This window comes from Schistocerca piceifrons, chromosome X, assembly GCF_021461385.2.
Source record: "Schistocerca piceifrons isolate TAMUIC-IGC-003096 chromosome X, iqSchPice1.1, whole genome shotgun sequence".
NCBI lineage: Eukaryota > Metazoa > Arthropoda > Insecta > Orthoptera > Acrididae > Schistocerca > Schistocerca piceifrons.
The window spans coordinates 970,957,468-970,981,650 of NC_060149.1; positions in this window are offsets into that span (position 1 = coordinate 970,957,468).

Consider the following 24,183-nt stretch of genomic DNA (forward strand, 5'->3'; position numbering starts at 1 on the left):
ATTAAATACCGACGCAATTGATGTGTTTCATCGTCAATGTGAAGGTCCATGGGATAGAGTAAAGGAGCAGTAGTGCATCGGAATCTAATACTGATCTCCCAGGAAACGCTCAAAGCAAACCACAAACAATGAGAGGATTTACGCTTCCTCTACTTTAGTCAGATTTGAGTATTCTGTATTAAATCCCGACGCAAGTTCTGTGATTCATCGTCAATGCGAAGGTCACAGGGATAGAGTAATGCTGCAGTAGTGCATCGGAAACTAACACTGATCTCACAGGAAACGCTTACAACAAACCACAAACAATGAGAAGAATTACTCTTCTTGTACTTAAGTCGGCATTGTGCCTTTTGTATTAAATCCCGACGCAATTTCTGAGTTTCTTCGTCAATGTGAAGGTTCAAGTTATACAGTAAAGCTGCAGTAGTGCATCGGAATCTAATACTGATCTCTCAGGAAACTCTAAAAGCAAACCACAAAAATGAGAAGATATACGCTTCTTGTACTTAAGTCGGCATTGAGCCTTTTGTATTAAATCCCGACGCAATCTCTGTGTTTCATCGTCAATGTGCAGGTCCAAGGGATAGAGTAAAGCTGCAGTAGTGCATCGTAATTATAGTACTGATCTCTCAAGGAACGCTCAAAGCAAACCACAAACAATGTGAAGATTTACTTTACTTGTACTTAGGTCGGCATTGTGCCTTTTGTATTAAATCCCGACGCAATTTCTGTGTTCCATCGTCAATGTGAAGGTCCAAGGGATAGAGTAGAGCTGCAGTAGTGCATCGGAATCTAATACTGATCTCCCAGGAAACGCTCAAAGCAAACCACAAACAATGAAAAGATATACGCTTCTTGGACTTAAGTCGGCATTGTGCCTTTTGTATTAAATCCCGACGCAATCTCTGTGTTTCATCGTCAATGTGAAGGTCCAAGGTATAGAGTAAAGCTGCAGTCGTGCATCGGAATCTAATACTGATCTCCCAGGAAACGCTCAAATAAACCAGGAACAATGAGAAGATTTACCATTCTTGTACTTATGTCGGCATTGTGCCTTTTACATTAAATCCTGACGCAATTTCTGTGTTCCATCGTCAATGTGAAGGTCCAAGGGATGGAGTAAAGCTGCAGTAGTGCTTCGGAATCTAATACTGAACTCCCAGTAAACGCTCGGAGCAAACCACAAACAATGAGAATATATACTCTTCCTGTACTTAAGTCGGCATTGTGCCTTTTGTATTAAATCCCGACGCAATTTCTGAGTTTCATCGTCGATGTGAAGGCCCAAGGAAAGAGTAAAGCTGCAGTAGTGCATCGGAATCTAATACAGATCTCCCAGGAAACGCTCAAAGCAAACCACAAACAATGGGCATATATAATGTTCTTGTACTTAAGTCGGCATTGTGCCTTTTGTATTAAATCCCGACGCATTTTCTGTGTTCATCGTCAATGTGATAGTCCAAGAGATAGACTATAGCTGCAGTAGTGCATCGGAATCTAATACTGATCTCCCAGGAAACGCTCAAAACATACTACAAACAATGAGAAGATTTACTCTTCTTGTACTTAAGTCGGCATACTGCCTTTTGTTTTAAATCCCGACGCAATTTCTGTGTTTGATCGTCAATGTCAAGGTCCAAGGGATAGAGTAAAGCTGCAGTAGTGCATCGGAATCTAATACTGATCTCACATGAAACGCTCAAATCCAACCACAAACAGTGAGAAGATTACTCCTCTTGTACTTAAGGCGGCATTGTGCCTTTTGTATTAAATCCCGACGAGACTTCTTCGTTTCATCGTCAATGGGAAGGTCCAAGGGATAGAGTAAAGCTGCAGTAGTGCATCGGAATCTAATACTGATCTCACAGGAAACGCTCAGAGCAAACTACAAACAATGAGAAAATTTACTCTTATTGTACTGAAGTCGTCATTGCACCTTTTGTTTTAAATCCCGACGCAATTTCTGTGTTTCATCGTCCATCTGATGGTCCAAGGGATAATGTAGAGCTGCAGTAGTGCATCGGAATCAAATATTGATCTCCTAGGAAACGCTCAAAGCAAAGCACAGACAATGATAAGACATACTCTTCTTGTACTTAAGTCGGCATTGTGCTTTTTGTTTTAAATCCCGACGCAATTTCTGCGTTTCATCGTCAATGTGAAAAACCAAGGGATAGAGTAAAACTGCAGAAGTGCATCGGAATCTAATACTGATCTCCCAGGAAACGCCCAAAGGAAACCACAAACAATGAGAAGATTTAACCCGATTGTACTTAAGTCGGCATTGTGCCATTTGTATTAAATCCCGACGCAATTTCTGTGTTTCATCGCCAATGTGAGGGAATAAGGGATAGAGTAAAGCTGCAGTAGTGCTTTGGAATCTAGTACTGATGTCTCAGGAAACGCTAAAACCAAAGCACAAACAATGAGAAGATTTACTCTTCTTGTACTTAAGTCAGCATTGTGCCCTTTGGGTTAAATCCCGACGCAATTTCTGTGTTTCATCTTCAATGTCAAGGTCCTATGGATAGAGTGAAGCTGCAGTAGTGCATCGGAATCTAATACTGATCTTCCAGGAAACGCTCAAAGCAAACCACAAACAATGAGAAGGTATACTCTCCTTGTACTTAAGTCTGCATTGTGCCTTTTGTTCTAAATTCCGACCCAATTTCTGTGTTTCATCGACAATCTGAACGTCCGAGGGATTATGTAAAGCCGCAGTAGAGCATCGGAATCCAATACTGATGTCCCAGGTAACGCACAAAGCATACCACAAACAATGAGTATATTTACTCTTCTTGTACTTAAGTTGGCATTGTGCATTTTGTATTAAGTCCCGACCCAATTTCTGTGTTTCATCGTCTGTGTGAAGGTCCAAGGGATAGAATAAAGCTGCAGTAGTGCACCGGAATCTAATACTGATCACCCATGAAACGCTCAAACCAAACCACAAACAATGAGAAGATTATTCTTCTTGTACTTAAGTCGGCATTGTGTCTTTTGTATTAAATTCCGACGCAATTTCTGTGTTTCATCGTCAATGTGAAGGTCCAAAGGATTGAGTAAAGCTGCAGTAGTGCATCGGAATCTAATACTGATTTCCCAGGAAACGCTCAAATAAACCACTAACAGTGAGAAAATATACTCTTCATGGACTTAAGTCGGCATTGTGCCTTTTGTCTTAAAGCTCGCCATAATTTCTGTGTTTCATCGTCAATCAGAAGATCCAATTGATAGAGTAAAGCTGCAGTTGTGCATCGGAATCTAATACTGATCTCCCAGTAGGCGCTCAAATATACCACGAACAATGATAAGATTTGCTATTCTTGTACTTAATTCGGCATTGATCATTAAATACTAAATCGCGACGCAATTTCTGTGTTTCTTCGTCAATGTGATGGTCCAAGTGATAGAGTAAATCAGCAGTCGTGCATCGGAATCCAATACCGATCTCCCAGGAAACGCTCAGAGCAAACCACAAACAATGAGAAGATTTACTCTCCTTGTACTTAAGTAGGCATTGTGCCTTTTGTATTATATCCCGACACAATTTGTGTGTTTCATCGACAATGTGAAGATCCAAGGGATAGAGTAATGCTGCAGTATGCATCGGAATCTAATACCGATCTCCCAGGAAACGCCCAATGCAAACCACAAACAATGCGAAGAAATACTCTTCTTGTACTTAAGTTGGCTTTTAACCTTTTAGGTTACATCTCGACGCAATTTCTGCGTTTCATCGTCAATGTGAAGGTCCAAGGGATAGAGGAAAGCTGCAGTAGTGCATCGGAATCTAATACTGATCTCCCAGGAAACGCTCAAACCAAACTACAAACAATGAGACGATTTACTCTTCTAGTACTTAAGTCGGCATTGTGCCCATTTGGCTAAATCCCGTCGCAATTTCTGTGTTTCATCGTCAATGTGAAGGTCCAAGGGATAGAGTAAAGCTGCAGTAGTGCATCGGAATCGAATACTGTACTCCCAGGAAATGCTCGAAGCAAACCACAAACAAGGAGAACATTTACTCTTCTTGTACTTAAGTAGGTATTGTGCCTTTTATACTACTTCCCGACGCAATTTCTGTGTTTCATGCTCAATGTGAAGGTCCAAGGGATAGAGTAATGCTGCAGTAGTGCATCGGATTCTAACACAGAACTCCCATGAAACGCTCAAAGCAAACCACAAACAATTAGAAGATTTACTCCTCTTGTACCTACGTCGGCATTGTGCCTTTTGTATTTAATCCCGACACAAAATCTGCATCGGAATCTAATACTGATCTCCCAGGAAACGCTCAAAGCAAACCACAAAGAAAAAGAATATTTGATTTTTATGTACTTTAGTTGGCATTGTGCCTTTTGTATTAAATCCTGACGCAATTTCTGAGTTTCATCGTCGATGTGAAGGTTCAAGGGATAGAGAAAAGCTGCTGTAGTCCATCGGAAACTAACGCTGATCTCCCAGGAAACGCTCAAAACTAACCACAAACAATAAGAAGATTTACTCTTCTAGTACTTAAGTCGTCGTTGTGCCTTTTATATGAAATCCTGACGGAATATCTGAGTTTCATCGTCTATGTGAAGGTCAGAGGGATAGAGTGAAGATGCAGTAGTGCATCGGAATCTAATACTGATCTCCCAGGAAACGCTCAAAGCAAACCACAAACAAAAAGGATATTTACTCGACTTGTACTTAAGTCGACATTGTGCCTTTTGTATTAAATCCCGACGCAATTGCTGTGTTTGATCCTCAATGTGAAGGTCCAAGGGATAGAGTAGAGCAGCAGTAGTGCATCGGAATCTAATACTGACCTCCCAGGAAACGCTTAAATCAAACCACAAACAATGAGAAGAATTACTCTTCTTGTACTTAAGTCGGCATTGTGCCTTTGGCAATAAATCCCGACGCAGTTTCTCAGTTTCACCGTCAATGTGAAGGTTCAAGGGATAGAGTAAAGCTGCAATACTTCATCAGAATCTAATACTGATCTCTCAGGAAACGCTCAAAGCAAGCAACTAACAATGTGAAGATTTACTCTTCTTGTACTTAAGTCGCCGTTGTGCGTTTTGTTTAAAATCCCGACGCAATTTCTGTGTTACATCGTCAATCTGAAGGTCCAAGGTATAGAGTAAAGCTGCAGTAGTGCATCGGAATCTAATACTGATCTCCCAGGAAACGCGCAAAGCAAACCACGAACAAGGAGACGATTTACTCTTCTTGTACTTAAGTCGGCATTATGCCTTTTATATTAAATACCGACGCAATTTCTGTGTTTCATCGTGAATGTGAAGGTCAATGGGATAGAGTAAAGGAGCAGTAGTGCATCGGAATCTAATACTGATCTCCCAGGAAACGCTCAAAGCAAACCACAAACAATGAGAGGATTTACGCTTCTTCTACTTAAGTCAGATTTGAGCCTTCTGTATTAAATCCCGACGCAAGTTCTGTGATTCATCGTCAATGCGAAGGTCACAGGGATAGAGTAATGCTGCAGTAGTCATCGGAAACTAACACTGATCTCACAGGAAACGCTTAAAGCAAACCTCAAACAATGAGAAGAATTACTCTTCTTGTACTTAAGTCGGCATTGTGCCTTTTGTATTAAATCCCGACGCAATTTCTGAGTTTCTTCGTCAATGTGAAGGTTCAAGGGATACAGTAAAGCTGCAGTAGTGCATCGGAATCTAATACTGATCTCTCAGGAAACTCTCAAAGCAAACCACAAAAATGAGAAGATTGACTCTTTTTGTACTTAAGGCGGCATTGTGCCTTTTGTATTAAATCCCAAGGCAATTTCTGTGTTTCATCGTCAATGTGAAGGTCCAAGGGATAGAGTAAAGCTGCAGTAGTGCATCGTAATTATAGTACTGATCTCTCAAGGAACGCTCAAAGCAAACCACAAACAATGGGAAGATTTACTGTTCTTGTACTTAAGTCGGCATTGTGCCTTTTGTATTAAATCCCGACGAAATTTCTGTGTTCCATCGCCAATGTGAAGGTCCAAGGGATAGAGTAATGCTGCAGTATGCATCGGAATCTAATACCGATCTCCCAGGAAACGCCCAAAGCAAACCACAAACAATGCGAAGAAATACTCTTCTTGTACTTAAGTTGGCTTTTAACCTTTTAGGTTACATCTCGACGCAATTTCTGCGTTTCATCGTCAATGTGAAGGTCCAAGGGATAGAGGAAACCTGCAGTAGTGCATCGGAATCTAATACTGATCTCCCAGGAAACGCTCAAACCAAACTACAAACAATGAGACGATTTACTCTTCTAGTACTTAAGTCGGCATTGTGCCCATTTGGATAAATCCCGTCGCAATTTCTGTGTTTCATCGTCAATGTGAAGGTCCAAGGGATAGAGTAAAGCTGCAGTAGTGCATCGGAATCGAATACTGTACTCCCAGGAAATGCTCGAAGCAAACCACAAACAAGGAGAACATTTACTCTTCTTGTACTTAAGTAGGTATTGTGCCTTTTGTACTACTTCCCGACGCAATTTCTGTGTTTCATGCTCAATGTGAAGGTCCAAGGCATAGAGTAAAGCTGCAGTAGTGCATCGGAATATAATACTGAACTCCCAGGAAACGCTCAAAGCAAACCAGAAACAATGAGAAGAACTACTCTTCTTGTACTTAAGTCGGCATTGTGCCTTTAGTATTAAATCGCGACACAATTTCTGTGGTTCATCGACAATGTGAAGGTCCAAGGGATAGAGTAATGCTGCAGTATGCATCGGAATCTAATACTGATCTCCCAGGAAACGCCCAAAGCAAACCACAAACAATGAGAAGAGTTACTCTTCTCGTACTTAAGTCGGCATTTTACCTTTTGGGTTACATCCCGACGCAATTTCTGCGTTTCATCGCCAATGTGAAGGTCCAAGGGATAGAGGAAAGCTGCAGTAGTGCATCGGAATCAAATGGTGATATCCCAGGAAACGCTCAAACCAAACCACAAACAATGAGACGATTTACTCTTCTAGTACTTAATTCGGCATTTTGCCTTTTTGGCTAAATCCCGTCGCAATTTCTGTGTTTCATCGTCAATGTGAAGGTCCAAGGGATAGAGTAAAGCTGCAGCAGTGCATCGGAATCGAATACTGTTCTCCCAGGAAACGCTCAAAGCAAACCACAAACAAAGAGAACATTTACTCTTCTTGTACTTAAGTCGGTATTGTGCCTTTTGTATTACATCCCGACGCAATTTCTGTGTTTCATGCTCAATGTGAAGGTCCAAGGGATAGAGTAATGTTGCAGTAGTGCATCGGAATCTAATACTGATCTCCCAGGAAACGCCCAAAGCAAACCATAAACAATGAGAAGATTTACTCTTCTTGTACTTAATTCGGCATTGTGCCTTTTGTATTAAAACCCGGCGCAATTTTTGAGTTTCATCGTCAATGTGAAGGTCCAAGGGATAGAGTATAGCTGCAGTAGTGCATCGGAATTTAATGCTGATCTCCCAGGAAACGCTCAAAGCAAACCCCAGACAAAGAGAAGATTGACTCTATCTGTACTTCAGTCGGCCTTGTGCCTTTTTCATTAAATCCCGACTCATATTTCTGCGTATCATCGTCAATGTGAATGTTCAAGGGATATAGTAATGTTGCAGAAGTGCAATGGAATCTAGTACTGATCTCCCAGGAAACGCACAGAACAAACCACAAGAAATGAGAAGATTTACTCTTCTTGTACTTAAGTCCGGCATTGTGCCATTTTTATTAAATCCCGACGCAATATCTGTGTTTCATCGTCATTGTGAAAGTCCATGTGTTAGAGTAAAACTGCAGAAGTGCATCGGAATCTAATACTGATCTCCCAGGAAACGCTCAAAGCAAACCACAAAGAGAAAGAATATTTTCTTTTTATGTACTTAAGTTGGCATTGTGCCTTTTGTATTAAATCCTGACGCAATTTCTGAGTTTCATCGTCTATGTAAAGGTCCGAGGGATAGAGTGAAGATGCAGTAGTGCATCGGAATCTAATACTGATCTCCCAGGAAACGCTCAAAGCAAACCACAAACAAAAAGGATATTTACTCGACTTTTACTTAAGTCGACATTGTGCCTTTTGTATTAAATCCCGACGCAATTGCTGTGTTTCATCCTCAATGTGAGGGTCCAAGGGATAGAGTAAAGCTGCAGTAGTGCATCGGAATCTAATACTGACCTACCAGCAAACGCTTAAAGCAAACCACAAACAATGAGAAGAATTATTCTTCTTGTACTTAAGTCTTCATTGTGCCTTTGGCAATAAATCCCGACGCAGTTTCTGAGTTTCACCATCAATGTGAAGGTTCAAGGGATAAAGTAAAGCTGCAATACTTCATCTCAATCTAATACTGATCTCTCAGGAAACGCTCAAAGCAAGCAACTAACAATGAGAAGATTTACTCTTCTTGTACTTAAGTCGCCGTTGTGCGTTTTGTTTGAAATCCCGACGCAATTTCTGTGTTACATCGTCAATCTGAAGATCCAAGGGATAGAGTAAAGCTGCAGTAGTGCATCGGAATCTAATACTGATCTCCCAGGAAACGCGCAAAGCAAACCACGAACAAGGAGAAGATTTACTCTTCTTGTACTTGAGTCGGCATTATGCCTTTTATATTAAATACCGACGCAATTGATGTGTTTCATCGTCAATGTGAAGGTCCATGGGATAGAGTAAAGGAGCAGTAGTGCATCGGAATCTAATACTGATCTCCCAGGAAACGCTCAAAGCAAACCACAAACAATGAGAGGATTTACGCTTCCTCTACTTTAGTCAGATTTGAGTATTCTGTATTAAATCCCGACGCAAGTTCTGTGATTCATCGTCAATGCGAAGGTCACAGGGATAGAGTAATGCTGCAGTAGTGCATCGGAAACTAACACTGATCTCACAGGAAACGTTTACAACAAACCACAAACAATGAGAAGAATTACTCTTCTTGTACTTAAGTCGGCATTGTGCCTTTTGTATTAAATCCCGACGCAATTTCTGAGTTTCTTCGTCAATGTGAAGGTTCAAGTTATACAGTAAAGCTGCAGTAGTGCATCGGAATCTAATACTGATCTCTCAGGAAACTCTAAAAGCAAACCACAAAAATGAGAAGATATACGCTTCTTGTACTTAAGTCGGCATTGTGCTTTTGTATTAAATCCCGACGCAATCTCTGTGTTTCATCGTCAATGTGCAGGTCCAAGGGATAGAGTAAAGCTGCAGTAGTGCATCGTAATTATAGTACTGATCTCTCAAGGAACGCTCAAAGCAAACCACAAACAATGTGAAGATTTACTTTACTTGTACTTAAGTCGGCATTGTGCCTTTTGTATTAAATCCCGACGCAATTTCTGTGTTCCATCGTCAATGTGAAGGTCCAAGGGATAGAGTAGAGCTGCAGTAGTGCATCGGAATCTAATACTGATCTCCCAGGAAACGCTCAAAGCAAACCACAAACAATGAAAAGATATACGCTTCTTGGACTTAAGTCGGCATTGTGCCTTTTGTATTAAATCCCGACGCAATCTCTGTGTTTCATCGTCAATGTGAAGGTCCAAGGTATAGAGTAAAGCTGCAGTCGTGCATCGGAATCTAATACTGATCTCCCAGGAAACGCTCAAATAAACCAGGAACAATGAGAAGATTTACCATTCTTGTACTTATGTCGGCATTGTGCCTTTTACATTAAATCCTGACGCAATTTCTGTGTTCCATCGTCAATGTGAAGGTCCAAGGGATGGAGTAAAGCTGCAGTAGTGCTTCGGAATCTAATACTGAACTCCCAGTAAACGCTCGGAGCAAACCACAAACAATGAGAATATATACTCTTCCTGTACTTAAGTCGGCATTGTGCCTTTTGTATTAAATCCCGACGCAATTTCTGAGTTTCATCGTCGATGTGAAGGCCCAAGGAAAGAGTAAAGCTGCAGTAGTGCATCGGAATCTAATACAGATCTCCCAGGAAACGCTCAAAGCAAACCACAAACAATGGGCATATTTAATGTTCTTGTACTTAAGTCGGCATTGTGCCTTTTGTATTAAATCCCGACGCATTTTCTGTGTTCATCGTCAATGTGATAGTCCAAGAGATAGACTATAGCTGCAGTAGTGCATCGGAATCTAATACTGATCTCCCAGGAAACGCTCAAAACATACTACAAACAATGAGAAGATTTACTCTTCTTGTACTTAAGTCGGCATACTGCCTTTTGTTTTAAATCCCGACGCAATTTCTGTGTTTGATCGTCAATGTCAAGGTCCAAGGGATAGAGTAAAGCTGCAGTAGTGCATCGGAATCTAATACTGATCTCACATGAAACGCTCAAATCCAACCACAAACAGTGAGAAGATTACTCCTCTTGTACTTAAGGCGGCATTGTGCCTTTTGTATTAAATCCCGACGAGACTTCTTCGTTTCATCGTCAATGGGAAGGTCCAAGGGATAGAGTAAAGCTGCAGTAGTGCATCGGAATCTAATACTGATCTCTCAGGAAACTCTCAAAGCAAACCACAAAAATGAGAAGATTGACTCTTTATGTACTTAAGGTTGCATTGTGCCTTTTGTATTAAATCCCAAGGCAATTTCTGTGTTTCATCGTCAATGCGAAGATCCAAGTGATAGAGTAAAGCTGCAGTAGTGCATCGTAATTATAGTACTGATCTCCCAAGGAACGCTCAATGCAAACCACAAACAATGGGACGATTTACTGTTCTTGTACTTAAGTCGGCATTGTGCCTTTTGTATTAAATCCCGTCGCAATTTCTGAGTTTCTTCGTCGATGTGAAGGTCCAAGGATAGAGTAAAGCTGCAGTAGTGCATCGGAATCTAATACTGATCTCCTAGGAAACGCTCAAAACATACTACAAACAATGAAAAGATTTACTCTTCCTGTACTTAAGTTGGCATTGTGCCTTTTGTATTAAATCCCGTCGCAATTTCTGAGTTTCATCGTCGATGTGAAAGTCCAAGGATAGAGTAAAGCTGCAGTAGTGCATCGGAATCTAATACTGATCTCACAGGAAACGCTCAGAGCAAACTACAAACAATGAGAAAATTTACTCTTATTGTACTGAAGTCGCCATTGCACCTTTTGTTTTAAATCCCGACGCAATTTCTGTGTTTCATCGTCCATCTGATGGTCCAAGGGATAATGTAGAGCTGCAGTAGTGCATCGGAATCAAATATTGATCTCCTAGGAAACGCTCAAAGCAAAGCACAGACAATGATAAGACATACTCTTCTTGTACTTAAGTCGGCATTGTGCTTTTTGTTTTAAATCCCGACGCAATTTCTGCGTTTCATCGTCAATGTGAAAAACCAAGGGATAGAGTAAAACTGCAGAAGTGCATCGGAATCTAATACTGATCTCCCAGGAAACGCCCAAAGGAAACCACAAACAATGAGAAGATTTAACCCGATTGTACTTAAGTCGGCATTGTGCCATTTGTATTAAATCCCGACGCAATTTCTGTGTTTCATCGCCAATGTGAGGGAATAAGGGATAGAGTAAAGCTGCAGTAGTGCTTTGGAATCTAGTACTGATGTCTCAGGAAACGCTAAAACCAAAGCACAAACAATGAGAAGATTTACTCTTCTTGTACTTAAGTCAGCATTGTGCCCTTTAGGTTAAATCCCGACGCAATTTCTGTGTTTCATCTTCAATGTCAAGATCCTATGGATAGAGTGAAGCTGCAGTAGTGCATCGGAATCTAATACTGATCTTCCAGGAAACGCTCAAAGCAAACCACAAACAATGAGAAGGTATACTCTCCTTGTACTTAAGTCTGCATTGTGCCTTTTGTTCTAAATTCCGACCCAATTTCTGTGTTTCATCGACAATCTGAACGTCCGAGGGATTATGTAAAGCCGCAGTAGAGCATCGGAATCCAATACTGATGTCCCAGGTATCGCACAAAGCACACCACAAACAATGAGTATATTTACTCTTCTTGTACTTAAGTTGGCATTGTGCATTTTGTATTAAGTCCCGACCCAATTTCTGTGTTTCATCGTCTGTGTGAAGGTCCAAGGGATAGAATAAAGCTGCAGTAGTGCACCGGAATCTAATACTGATCACCCATGAAACGCTCAAACCAAACCACAAACAATGAGAAGATTATTCTTCTTGTACTTAAGTCGGCATTGTGTCTTTTGTATTAAATTCCGACGCAATTTCTGTGTTTCATCGTCAATGTGAAGGTCCAAAGGATTGAGTAAAGCTGCAGTAGTGCATCGGAATCTAATACTGATTTCCCAGGAAACGCTCAAATAAACCACTAACAGTGAGAAAATATACTCTTCATGGACTTAAGTCGGCATTGTGCCTTTTGTCTTAAAGCTCGCCATAATTTCTGTGTTTCATCGTCAATCAGAAGATCCAATTGATAGAGTAAAGCTGCAGTTGTGCATCGGAATCTAATACTGATCTCCCAGTAGGCGCTCAAATATACCACGAACAATGATAAGATTTGCTATTCTTGTACTTAATTCGGCATTGATCATTAAATACTAAATCGCGACGCAATTTCTGTGTTTCTTCGTCAATGTGATGGTCCAAGTGATAGAGTAAATCAGCAGTCGTGCATCGGAATCCAATACCGATCTCCCAGGAAACGCTCAGAGCAAACCACAAACAATGAGAAGATTTACTCTCCTTGTACTTAAGTAGGCATTGTGCCTTTTGTATTATATCCCGACACAATTTGTGTGTTTCATCGACAATGTGAAGATCCAAGGGATAGAGTAATGCTGCAGTATGCATCGGAATCTAATACCGATCTCCCAGGAAACGCCCAAAGCAAACCACAAACAATGCGAAGAAATACTCTTCTTGTACTTAAGTTGGCTTTTAACCTTTTAGGTTACATCTCGACGCAATTTCTGCGTTTCAACGTCAATGTGAAGGTCCAAGGGATAGAGGAAAGCTGCAGTAGTGCATCGGAATCTAATACTGATCTCCCAGGAAACGCTCAAACCAAACTACAAACAATGAGACGATTTACTCGTCTAGTACTTAAGTCGGCATTGTGCCCATTTGGCTAAATCCCGTCGCAATTTCTGTGTTTCATCGTCAATGTGAAGGTCCAAGGGATAGAGTAAAGCTTCAGTAGTGCATCGGAATCGAATACTGTACTCCCAGGAAATGCTCGAAGCAAACCACAAACAAGGAGAACATTTACTCTTCTTGTACTTAAGTAGGTATTGTGCCTTTTGTACTACTTCCCGACGCAATTTCTGTGTTTCATGCTCAATGTGAAGGTCCAAGGGATAGAGTAATGCTGCAGTAGTGCATCGGATTCTAACACAGAACTCCCATGAAACGCTCAAAGCAAACCACAAACAATTAGAAGATTTACTCCTCTTGTACCTACGTCGGCATTGTGCCTTTTGTATTTAATCCCGACACAAAATCTGCATCGGAATCTAATACTGATCTCCCAGGAAACGCTCAAAGCAAACCACAAAGAAAAAGAATATTTGATTTTTATGTACTTTAGTTGGCATTGTGCCTTTTGTATTAAATCCTGACGCAATTTCTGAGTTTCATCGTCGATGTGAAGGTTCAAGGGATAGAGAAAAGCTGCTGTAGTCCATCGGAAACTAACGCTGATCTCCCAGGAAACGCTCAAAACTAACCACAAACAATAAGAAGATTTACTCTTCTAGTACTTAAGTCGTCGTTGTGCCTTTTATATGAAATCCTGACGGAATATCTGAGTTTCATCGTCTATGTGAAGGTCAGAGGGATAGAGTGAAGATGCAGTAGTGCATCGGAATCTAATACTGATCTCCCAGGAAACGCTCAAAGCAAACCACAAACAAAAAGGATATTTACTCGACTTGTACTTAAGTCGACATTGTGCCTTTTGTATTAAATCCCGACGCAATTGCTGTGTTTGATCCTCAATGTGAAGGTCCAAGGGATAGAGTAGAGCAGCAGTAGTGCATCGGAATCTAATACTGACCTCCCAGGAAACGCTTAAATCAAACCACAAACAATGAGAAGAATTACTCTTCTTGTACTTAAGTCGGCATTGTGCCTTTGGCAATAAATCCCGACGCAGTTTCTCAGTTTCACCGTCAATGTGAAGGTTCAAGATATAGAGTAAAGCTGCAATACTTCATCAGAATCTAATACTGATCTCTCAGGAAACGCTCAAAGCAAGCAACTAACAATGTGAAGATTTACTCTTCTTGTACTTAAGTCGCCGTTTTGCGTTTTGTTTAAAATCCCGACGCAATTTCTGTGTTACATCGTCAATCTGAAGGTCCAAGGTATAGAGTAAAGCTGCAGTAGTGCATCGGAATCTAATACTGATCTCCCAGGAAACGCGTAAAGCAAACCACGAACAAGGAGACGATTTACTCTTCTTGTACTTAAGTCGGCATTATGCCTTTTATATTAAATACCGACGCAATTTCTGTGTTTCATCGTGAATGTGAAGGTCAATGGGATAGAGTAAAGGAGCAGTAGTGCATCGGAATCTAATACTGATATCCCAGGAAACGCTCAAAGCAAACCACAAACAATGAGAGGATTTACGCTTCTTCTACTTTAGTCAGATTTGAGCCTTCTGTATTAAATCCCGACGCAAGTTCTGTGATTCATCGTCAATGCGAAGGTCACAGGGATAGAGTAATGCTGCAGTAGTCATCGGAAACTAACACTGATCTCACAGGAAACGCTTAAAGCAAACCACAAACAATGAGAAGAATTACTCTTCTTGTACTTAAGTCGGCATTGTGCCTTTTGTATTAAATCCCGACGCAATTTCTGAGTTTCTTCGTCAATGTGAAGGTTCAAGGGATACAGTAAAGCTGCAGTAGTGCATCGGAATCTAATACTGATCTCTCAGGAAACTCTCAAAGCAAACCACAAAAATGAGAAGATTGACTCTTTTTGTACTTAAGGCGGCATTGTGCCTTTTGTATTAAATCCCAAGGCAATTTCTGTGTTTCATCGTCAATGTGAAGGTCCAAGGGATAAAGTAAAGCTGCAGTAGTGCATCGTAATTATAGTACTGATCTCTCAAGGAACGCTCAAAGCAAACCACAAACAATGGGAAGATTTACTGTTCTTGTACTTAAGTCGGCATTGTGCCTTTTGTATTAAATCCCGACGAAATTTCTGTGTTCCATCGCCAATGTGAAGGTCCAAGGGATAGAGTACAGCTGCAGTAGTGCATCCGAATCTAATACTGATCTCCCAGGAAACGCTCAAAGCAAACCACAAACAATGAAAAGATATACGCTTCTTGTACTTAAGTCGGCATTGTGCCTTTTGTATTAAATCCCGACGCAATCTCTGTGTTTCATCGTCAATGTGAAGGTCCAAGGTATAGAGTAAAGCTGCAGTCGTGCATCGGAATCTAATACTGATCTCCCAGGAAACGCTCAAATAAACCACGAACAATAAGAAGATTTACTATTCTTGTACTTATGTCGGCATTGTGCCTTTTACATTAAATCCCGACGCAATTTCTGTGTTCCATCGTCAATGTGAAGGTCCAAGGGATAGAGTAAAGCTGCAGTAGTGCTTTGGAATCTAATACTGATCTCCCAGGAAACGCTCAAAGCAAACCACAAACAATGAGAAGATTTCACCTTATTGTACTTAAGGCGGCATTGTGCCTTTTGTTTTAAATCCCGACGCTATTTCTGTGTTTCATCGTCAATGTGATGGTCCAAGGGATAGAGTAAAGCTGCCGTAGTGCATTTGAATCTTGCACTGATGTCCCAGGAAACGCTCAAATCAAACCACAAACAATGGGCAGATATACTGTTCTTGTACTTAAGTCGGCATTGTGCCTTTTGTATTAAATCCCGACGCAATTTCTGTGTTTGATCGTCAATGTGAAGTTCCAAGGGATAGAGTAAAGCTGCAGTGGTGCATCGAAATCTAATACTGATCTCCCAGGAAACGCTCATAGCAAACCACAAACAATGAGAAGATTTACTCTTCTTATACTGAAGTCGCCATTGCGCCTTTTGTTTTAAATCCCGACGCAATTTCTGTGTTTCATCGTCCATCTGATGGTCCAAGAGATAATGTAGAGCTGCAGTAGTGCATCGGAATCAAATATCGATCTCCTAGGAAGCGCTCAAAGCAAATCACAGACAATGATAAGACATACTCTTCTTGTACTTAAGTCGGCATTTTGTTTTTTGTATTAAATCCCGACGCAATTTCTGTGTCTCATCGTCAATTTGAGGGTCCAAGGGATAAAGTAAAGGTGCAGTAGTGTATCGCAATCTAATACTGATCTCCCAGGCAACGCTCAAAGCAAACAACAAACAATGAGAAGATTTACTCTTTCTGTACTTAAGGCGGCATTGTGCCTTTTGTATTAAATCCCGACGCAATTTCTGCATTTCATCGTCAATGTGAAAAACCAAGGGATTGAGTAAAGCTGTAGTAGTGCATCGGAATCTAATACTGTTCTCCCAGGAAACGCTCAAAGCAAACCACAAACAATGAACAGATATGCTCTTCTTGTACTTAAGTCGGCATTGCGCCTTTTGTATTATCTCCGGACGCAATATCTGTGTTTTGTCGTCAATGTGAAGGTCTAAGCGATAGAGCAAAGCTGCAGTAGTGCATCGGTATCTAATACTGATCAACCAGGAAACCCTCAAAGCAAACCCCAAACAATGAGAGAATTAATGTTCTTGTACCTAAGTCGGCATTGTGCCTTTTGTTTTAAATCCCGACGCAATTTCTGTGTTTCATCGTCAATCTGAAGGTCCAAGGGATAGAGTAAAGCCGCAGTAGTGCATCAGAAACGAACACTGATCTCCCAGGAAGCCTCAAAGCAAACCACAAAAAATGAGAAGATTTACTCTTCTTGTACTTAAGTCGGCATTGTACTTTTGTATTAAATCCCGACGCAATATCTGAAATTCATCGTCAATGTGAAGTTTCACGGGATAGAGTAAAGATGCAGTAGTGCATCGGAATCTTGTACTGATCACCCAGGGAACGGCTCAAGACAAACCACAAATATTGAGAAGATTTACTCCTCTTGTACTTAAGTTGGCATTGTGCCTTTTGTATTAAATCCCGACGCAATTTCTGAGTTTCATCGTCAATGTGAAGGTTCTAGGGATAGAGTATAGCTGCAGTAGTGCATCGGACTCTAAAGCTGATCTCCCAGGAAACGCTCAAAGGAAACCATCAACAATGAGAAGATTTACTCTTCTTGTACTTAAGTCGGCATTGTACCTTTTGTATTATATCCCGACGCAATTTCTGTGTTCCTTCATCAATGTGTAGGTCCAAGGGATAGAGTAAAGCTGCAGAAGTGCATCGGAATTTAATACTGATCTCCCAGGAAACTCCCAAAGCAAACCGCAAACAATGAGGAGATTTAACCTTATTGTACTTAAATCGGCATTGTGCCATTTGTATAAAATCCCGACGCAATTTCTGTGTTTCATCGTCAATGTGAGGGTCCAAGGGATAGAGTAAAGCTGCAGTAGTGCATCGGAGTCTAATACTGATGTCCCAGTAAACGCCTAAAGCAGACCAAGAAGAATGAGAAGATTGACTTTTTTTGTATTTCGGTTGTTCTTGTGCCTTTTGTATTAAATCCTGACGCATATTTCTGTTTTTCATCGTCAATGTGACGGTCCAAGGGATAGAGTAAAGCTGCAGTAGTGCAATGGAATCTAGTACTGATCTCCCAGGAAACGCTCAGAGCAAACCACAAAACAATGAGAAAATTTGCTCTTCATGTACTTAAGTAGGCATTGTGCCTTTTGTTTTAAATTCAGACGCAATTTCTGAGTTTCATCGTCCATGTGAAGGTCCAAGGACAGAGTAAAGCTGCAGTAGTGCATCGGAATCTAATACTGATCTCCCAGGAAACGCTCAGAGCAAACTACAAACAATGAGAAGATTTACTCTTCTTGTACTGAAGTCGCCATTGCGCCTTTTGTTTTAAATCCCGACGCAATTTCTGTGTTTCAACGTCCATCTGATGGTCCCAGGGATAATGTAGAGCTGCAGTAGTGCACCGGAATCAAATATTGATCTCCTAGGAAACGCTCAAAGCAAACCACAGACAATGATAAGACATACTCTTCTTGTACTTAAGTCGGCATTGTGCTTTTTGTATTAAATCCCGACGCAATTTCTGTGTTTCATCGTCAATTTGAGGGTCCAAGGGATAAAGTAAAGGTGCAGTAGTGTATCGGAATCTAATACTGATCTCCCAGGAAACGCTCAAAGCAAACAACAAACAATGAGAAGATTTACTCTTTTTGTACTTAAGGCGGCATTGTGCCTTTTGTATTAAATCCCGACGCAATTTCTGCGTTTCATCGTCAATGTGAAAAACCAAGGGATAGAGTAAAGCTGTAGTAGTGCATCGGAATCTAATACTGATCTCCCAGGAAACGCTCAAAGCAACCAACAAACAATGAGAAGATTTACTCTTTTTGTACTTAAGGCGGCATTGTGCTTTTTGTATTAAATCCCGACGCAATTTCTTCGTTTCATCGTCAATGTGAAGGTCCAAGGTATAGAGTGAAGCTGCAGTAGTGCATCGGAATCTAAAGCTGATCTCCCAGGAAACGCTCAAAGCAAACCATGAACAATGAGAAGATTTACTCTTCTTGTACTTAAGTCGGCATTGTACCTTTTGTATTATATCCCAACGCAATTACTGTGTTTCTTCGTCAATGTGAAGGTCCAAGGGATAGAGTAAAGATGCAGAAGTGCATCGTAATTTAATACTGATCTCCCAGGAAACTCCCAAAGCAAACCGCAAACAATGAGGAGATTTAACCTTATTGAACTTAAATCATCATTGTGCCTTTTGTATAAAATCCCGACGCAATTTCTGTGTTTCATCGTAAATGTGAGGGTCCAAGGGATAGAGTACAGCTGCAGTAGTGCAATGGAATCTAGTACTGATCTCCCAGGAAACGCTCAGAGCAAACCACAAAACAATGAGAAAATTTGCTCTTCATGTACTTAAGTAGGCATTGTGCATTTTGTTTAAAATTCCGACGCAATTTCTGTGTTTCATCGGCAATGTGAAGGTTCAAGCGATAGAGTAAAGCTGCAGTAGTGCATCGGAATCTAATACTTATCTCCCAGGAAACGCTCAAAGCAAACCACAAACAAAGAGAAGATTTACTCTTCTTGAACTGTAGTCGCCATTGTGCCTTTTGGGCTAAATCCCGACGAACTTTCTGTGTTCCATCGTCAATCTGATGGTCCAAGGTATAATGTAGAGCTGCAGTGGTGCATCGGAATCTAATATTGATCTCCTAGGAAACGCTCAAAGCAAACCACAAACAATGATAAGAAATACTCGTCTTGTACTTAAATCGGTAATGTGCCTTTTGTATTAAATCCCGACGCAATATCTGTGTTTCATCGTCAATGTGAGGGTCCTATGTATGGAGTAAATCTGCAGTAGTGTATCGCAATCGAATACTGATATCCCAGGACACGCTCAAAGCAAACAACAAACAATGAGATGATTTACTCTTTGTGTACTTAAGGCGGCATTGTGCCTTTTGTATTAAATCCCGACGCAATTTCTGCGTTTCAGCGTCAACGTAAAAGTCCAAGGGACAGAGTAAACCTGCAGTAGTGCATCGGAATCTAATACTGATCTCACATGAAACGCTCAAAGCCAACCACAAACAGTGAGAAGATTACTCCTCTTGTACTTAAGTCGGCATTGTGTCTATTGTATTAAATTCCGACGCAATTTCTGTGTTTCATCGTCAATGTGAAGGATCTAGGGATAGAGTATGGGTGCAGTAATGTATCGCAATCTAATACTGATGTCCCAGGAAACGCTCAAAGCAAACAACAAACAATGAGAAGATTTACTCTTTTTGTACTTAAGGCGGCAATGTGCCTTTTGTATTAAATCCCGACGCAATTTCTTCGTTTCATCGTCAATGTGAAGGTCCAAGGAATAGAGTAAGGCTGCAGTAGTGCATCGGAATGTTATACTGATCTCCCAGGAAACGCTTAAAAAACCACGAACAATGGGAAGATTTACTATTCTTGTACTTAAGTCGGCATTGTGCCATTTACATTAAATCGCGACGCAATTTCTGTGTTTCATCGTCAATGTGAAGGTCCAAGGGAATGAGTAAAGCTGCAGTAGTGCATCAGAATCTAATACTGATCTCCCAGGAAACGCTCTAGGCAAACCACAAACAATGAGAAGATTACTCCTCTTGTACTTAAGTCGGCATTGTGTCTTTTGTATTGAATTCCGAAGCAATATCTGTGCTTCATCGTCAATGTGAAGGTCCAAGGGATAGAGTAAAGTTGCAGTAGTGTATCGGAATCTATACTCATCTCCCAGGAAACGCTCAAAGCAAACTACCAACAATGAGAATATATACTTTTCTTGTACTTAAGTGGGCATCGTGCCGTTTGTTTTAAATCCCGAAGCAATCTCTGTGTTTCATCGTCAATGTGAAGGTCCAATGGATAGAGTAAAGCTGCAGTAGTGCATCGGAATCTAAAGCTGATCTCCCAGGAAACGCTCAAAGCAAACCATGAACAATGAGAAGATTTACTATTCTTGTACTTAAGTCACCATTGTGCCATTTACATTAAATCGCGAGGCAATACTGTGTTTCATCGTCAATGTGAAGGTCCAAGGGAATGAGTAAAGGTCCAGTAGCGCATCGGAATCTAATACTGATCTCCCCGGAAACGCTCAAAGAAAAACCAGAATTTAAAAGAATATTTACACTTCTTGTACTTACGTCGGCATTTTGCCTTTTGTATTAAATCCCGACGCAATTTCTGAGTTTCATCGTCAAAGTGAGGGTTCTAGGGATAGAGTAAAGCTGCAGTAGTGCATCGGAATCTAAAGCTGTGATCCCAGGAAACGCTCAAAGCAAACCATGAACAATGAGAGATTTACTCTTCTTGTACCTAAGTCGGCATTGTACCTTTTGTATTAAATCCCGACGCAATTTCTGTATTTCTTCGTCAATGTGAAGGTCCAAGGGATAGAGTAAAGCTGCAGTAGTGCATCGGAATCTAATACTGATTTCCCAGGGCACGCTCAAAGCTAAACAGAAACAATGAGAAGATTTAACCTTACTTTACGTATGTCGCCATTGTGCCTTTTGTATCAAATCCCGACGCAATTTGAGTGTTTCATCGTCAATGTGAGGGTCCAAGGGATAGAGTAAAGGTGCAGTAGTGTTTCACAACCTAATACTGATCTCCCAGGAAACGCCAAAGCAAACGACAAACAATGAGAAAATATGCTCTTTTTGTACTTAAGGCGGCATTGTGCCTTTTGTATTAAATGCCGACGCAATTTCTGAGTTTCATCGTCAATGTGAAGGTTCGAGGCATAGAGTATGGCTGCAGTAGTGCATCGGAGTCTAATGCTGATCTCCCACGAAGCGCTCAAAGCACACCACATACAATGAGAAGATTGACTCTTTTTGTGCTTCAGTCGGCCTTGTGCCTTTTGAATTAAGTCCCGACGCAATCACTGTGTATCATCGTCAATGTGAAGGTCCAAGGGATAGAGTAAAGCTGCAATAGTGAATCGGAATATAATACTGATCCCCCAGGAAACGCTCAAAGCAAACCACAAACAATGAGAAGATTTACTCTTCTTGTACTTAAGTCGCCATTGAGACTTTTGTTTTATATCCCTACGCAATCTCTGTGTTTCATCGTCAATGTGTTGGTCCTAGTGTCAGAGTAAAGCTGCAGTAGTGCATCGGAATCAAATACTGATCTCCCACGAAACGCTCAAAGCAAACCACGATCAATGAGATGATTTACTCTTGTTGTACTTATGTCGGCATTGTGCCTTTTGTATTAAATCCCGACGCAATTTCTGTGTTTCATCGTCAATGTGAAGGTCCAAGGGATAGAGTAAAGCTGCACTAGTGTATCGCAATCTAATTCTGATCTCCCAGGAAGCACTCAAAGCAAACCACAAACAAATAGAACATTTACTCATCTTTTACTTAAGTCGGCATTGTGCCTTTTGTATTAAATCATGACTCAATTTCTGTGTTTCATCGTCAATCTGAGGGTACAAGGGATAGAGTAAAGCTGCAGTAGTGCATCGGAATCTAGAACAGATGTCCCAGGAAACGCTCAAATCAACCCATAAACAACGAGAAGATTTACTCTCCTTTTACTTAAATTTGCATTGTTCCTTTTGGGTTTAATCCCGACGCAACTTCTTTGTTTCATCGTCAATGTGAAGGTCCAAGTTATAGAGTAAAGCTGCAGTAGTGCATCGGAATCAAATACTGCTCTCTCAGGTAACGCTCAATGTAAATAACAAATAGTGAGACGATTTACTCTTCTTGTACCTATGGCCTCATTGTGCCTTTTGTATTAAATCCCGACGCAATTTCTGTGTTTCATCGACCATGTGAAAGTCCAAGGGATAGAGTAATGCTGCAGTAGTGCATCGGAATCTAATACTGATCTCTCTGGAAACGCCCAAAAGAACCACTAACAATAAGAAGATTTACTCTTCTTGTACTTAATTCGGCACTGTGCCCTTTGTATTAAATCCCGACGCAATTTCTGAGTTACATCTTCAATGTTAAGTTCCAAGGGATAGAATAAAGCTGGAGTAGTGCCTTGGAATCTAATACTGATCTCCCAGGATACGCTCAAAGCAAACCACAAACTACGATAAGATATACTCTTATTGTACTTAAGTCGGGATTGTGCTTTTGTATTAAATCCCGACGCAATTTCTGTGTTTCATCGTCGATGTGAGGGTCCAAGGGATAGAGTAAAGCTGCAGTAGTGCATCCGAATCTAATACTGATCTCCCACGATACGCTCAAAGCAAACCGCAAACAATGAGAAGGTTTACTCTTCTTGTACTTAAGTCGGCATTTTGCCTTTTATATTAAATCCTGACGCAGTTTCTGTATTTCATCGTGATTGTGAAGGTCCAAGTGATAGAGTAAAGCTGCAGTAGTGCATCGGAATGTAATACAGATCTCCCAGGAAACGCACAAAGCAAACCACAAACAATGAGAAGATTTATTCTTCTTGAACATAAGTCGGCATTGTGCCTTTTGTATTAAATCCCGACGCAATTTCTGAGCTTCATCGTCAATGTGAAGGTTCAAGGGATAGAGTAAAGCTGCAGTGGTGCATCGCAATCTAATGCTGATCTCCCAGGAAACGCTCAAAGCAAACCACAAACAATGAGAAGATTTACACTTCTAGTAGCTAAGTCGGCATTGAGCATTTTGTATTAAATCCCAATGCAATTTCTGTGTTTCATCGTCAATGTGAATGTCCAAGGGAAAGAGTAAAGCTGCAGAAGTGCATCGGAATCTAATACAGATCTCCCAGCAAACGCTCAAAGCAAACCACACACAATGAGAAGATTTAACCTGATTGTACTTAAGTCGGCATTGTGCCTTTTGTATTAAATCCCGACGCAATTTCTGTGTTTCATCGTCAATGTGAGGGTCCAAGGGATAGAGTAAAGCTGCAGTAGTGCACAGAAATCTAGTACTGATGTCCCAAGAAACGCTCAAAGCAAACCACAAACAGTGAGAAGATTTATTCTTCTTGAACTTAAGTCGGAATTGAGCATTTTGTATTAAATCCCGACGCAATTTCTGAGTTTCATCGTCAATGTGATGGTTCAAGGGATAGAGTATAGCTGCAGTAGTGTATCGGATTCTAATGCTGATCTCCCAGGAAACGCTCAGAGCAAACCACAAACAATGACAAGATTTACTCTACTTGTACTTAAGTCGGTATTGTGCCTATTGTATTAAATCCCGACGCAATTTCTGAGTTTCATCGTCAATGTGAGGGTCCAAGCGATAGAGTAAAGCTGCAGTAGTGCATCGGAATCTAATAGTGATCTCCCAGCAAACGCTCAAAGCAAACCACACACAATGAGAAGATTTAACCTGATTGTACTTAGGTCAGCATTGCGCCTTTTGTATTCAATCTCGACGCTATTTCTGTGTTTCATTGCCAATGTGAGGGTCCGAGGGATAGAGTAAAGCTGCAGTAGTGCTTCGGAATCTAATACTGAACTTCCAGTAAACGCTCTAAGCAAACTACAAACAATGAGAGGATTTACTCTTGTTGTACTTAAGTCGGCATTGTGCCTATTATATTAAATCTCGACGCAATTTCTGTGTTTCATCGTCAATGTGAAGGTCCAAGGGATAGAGTACAGCTGCA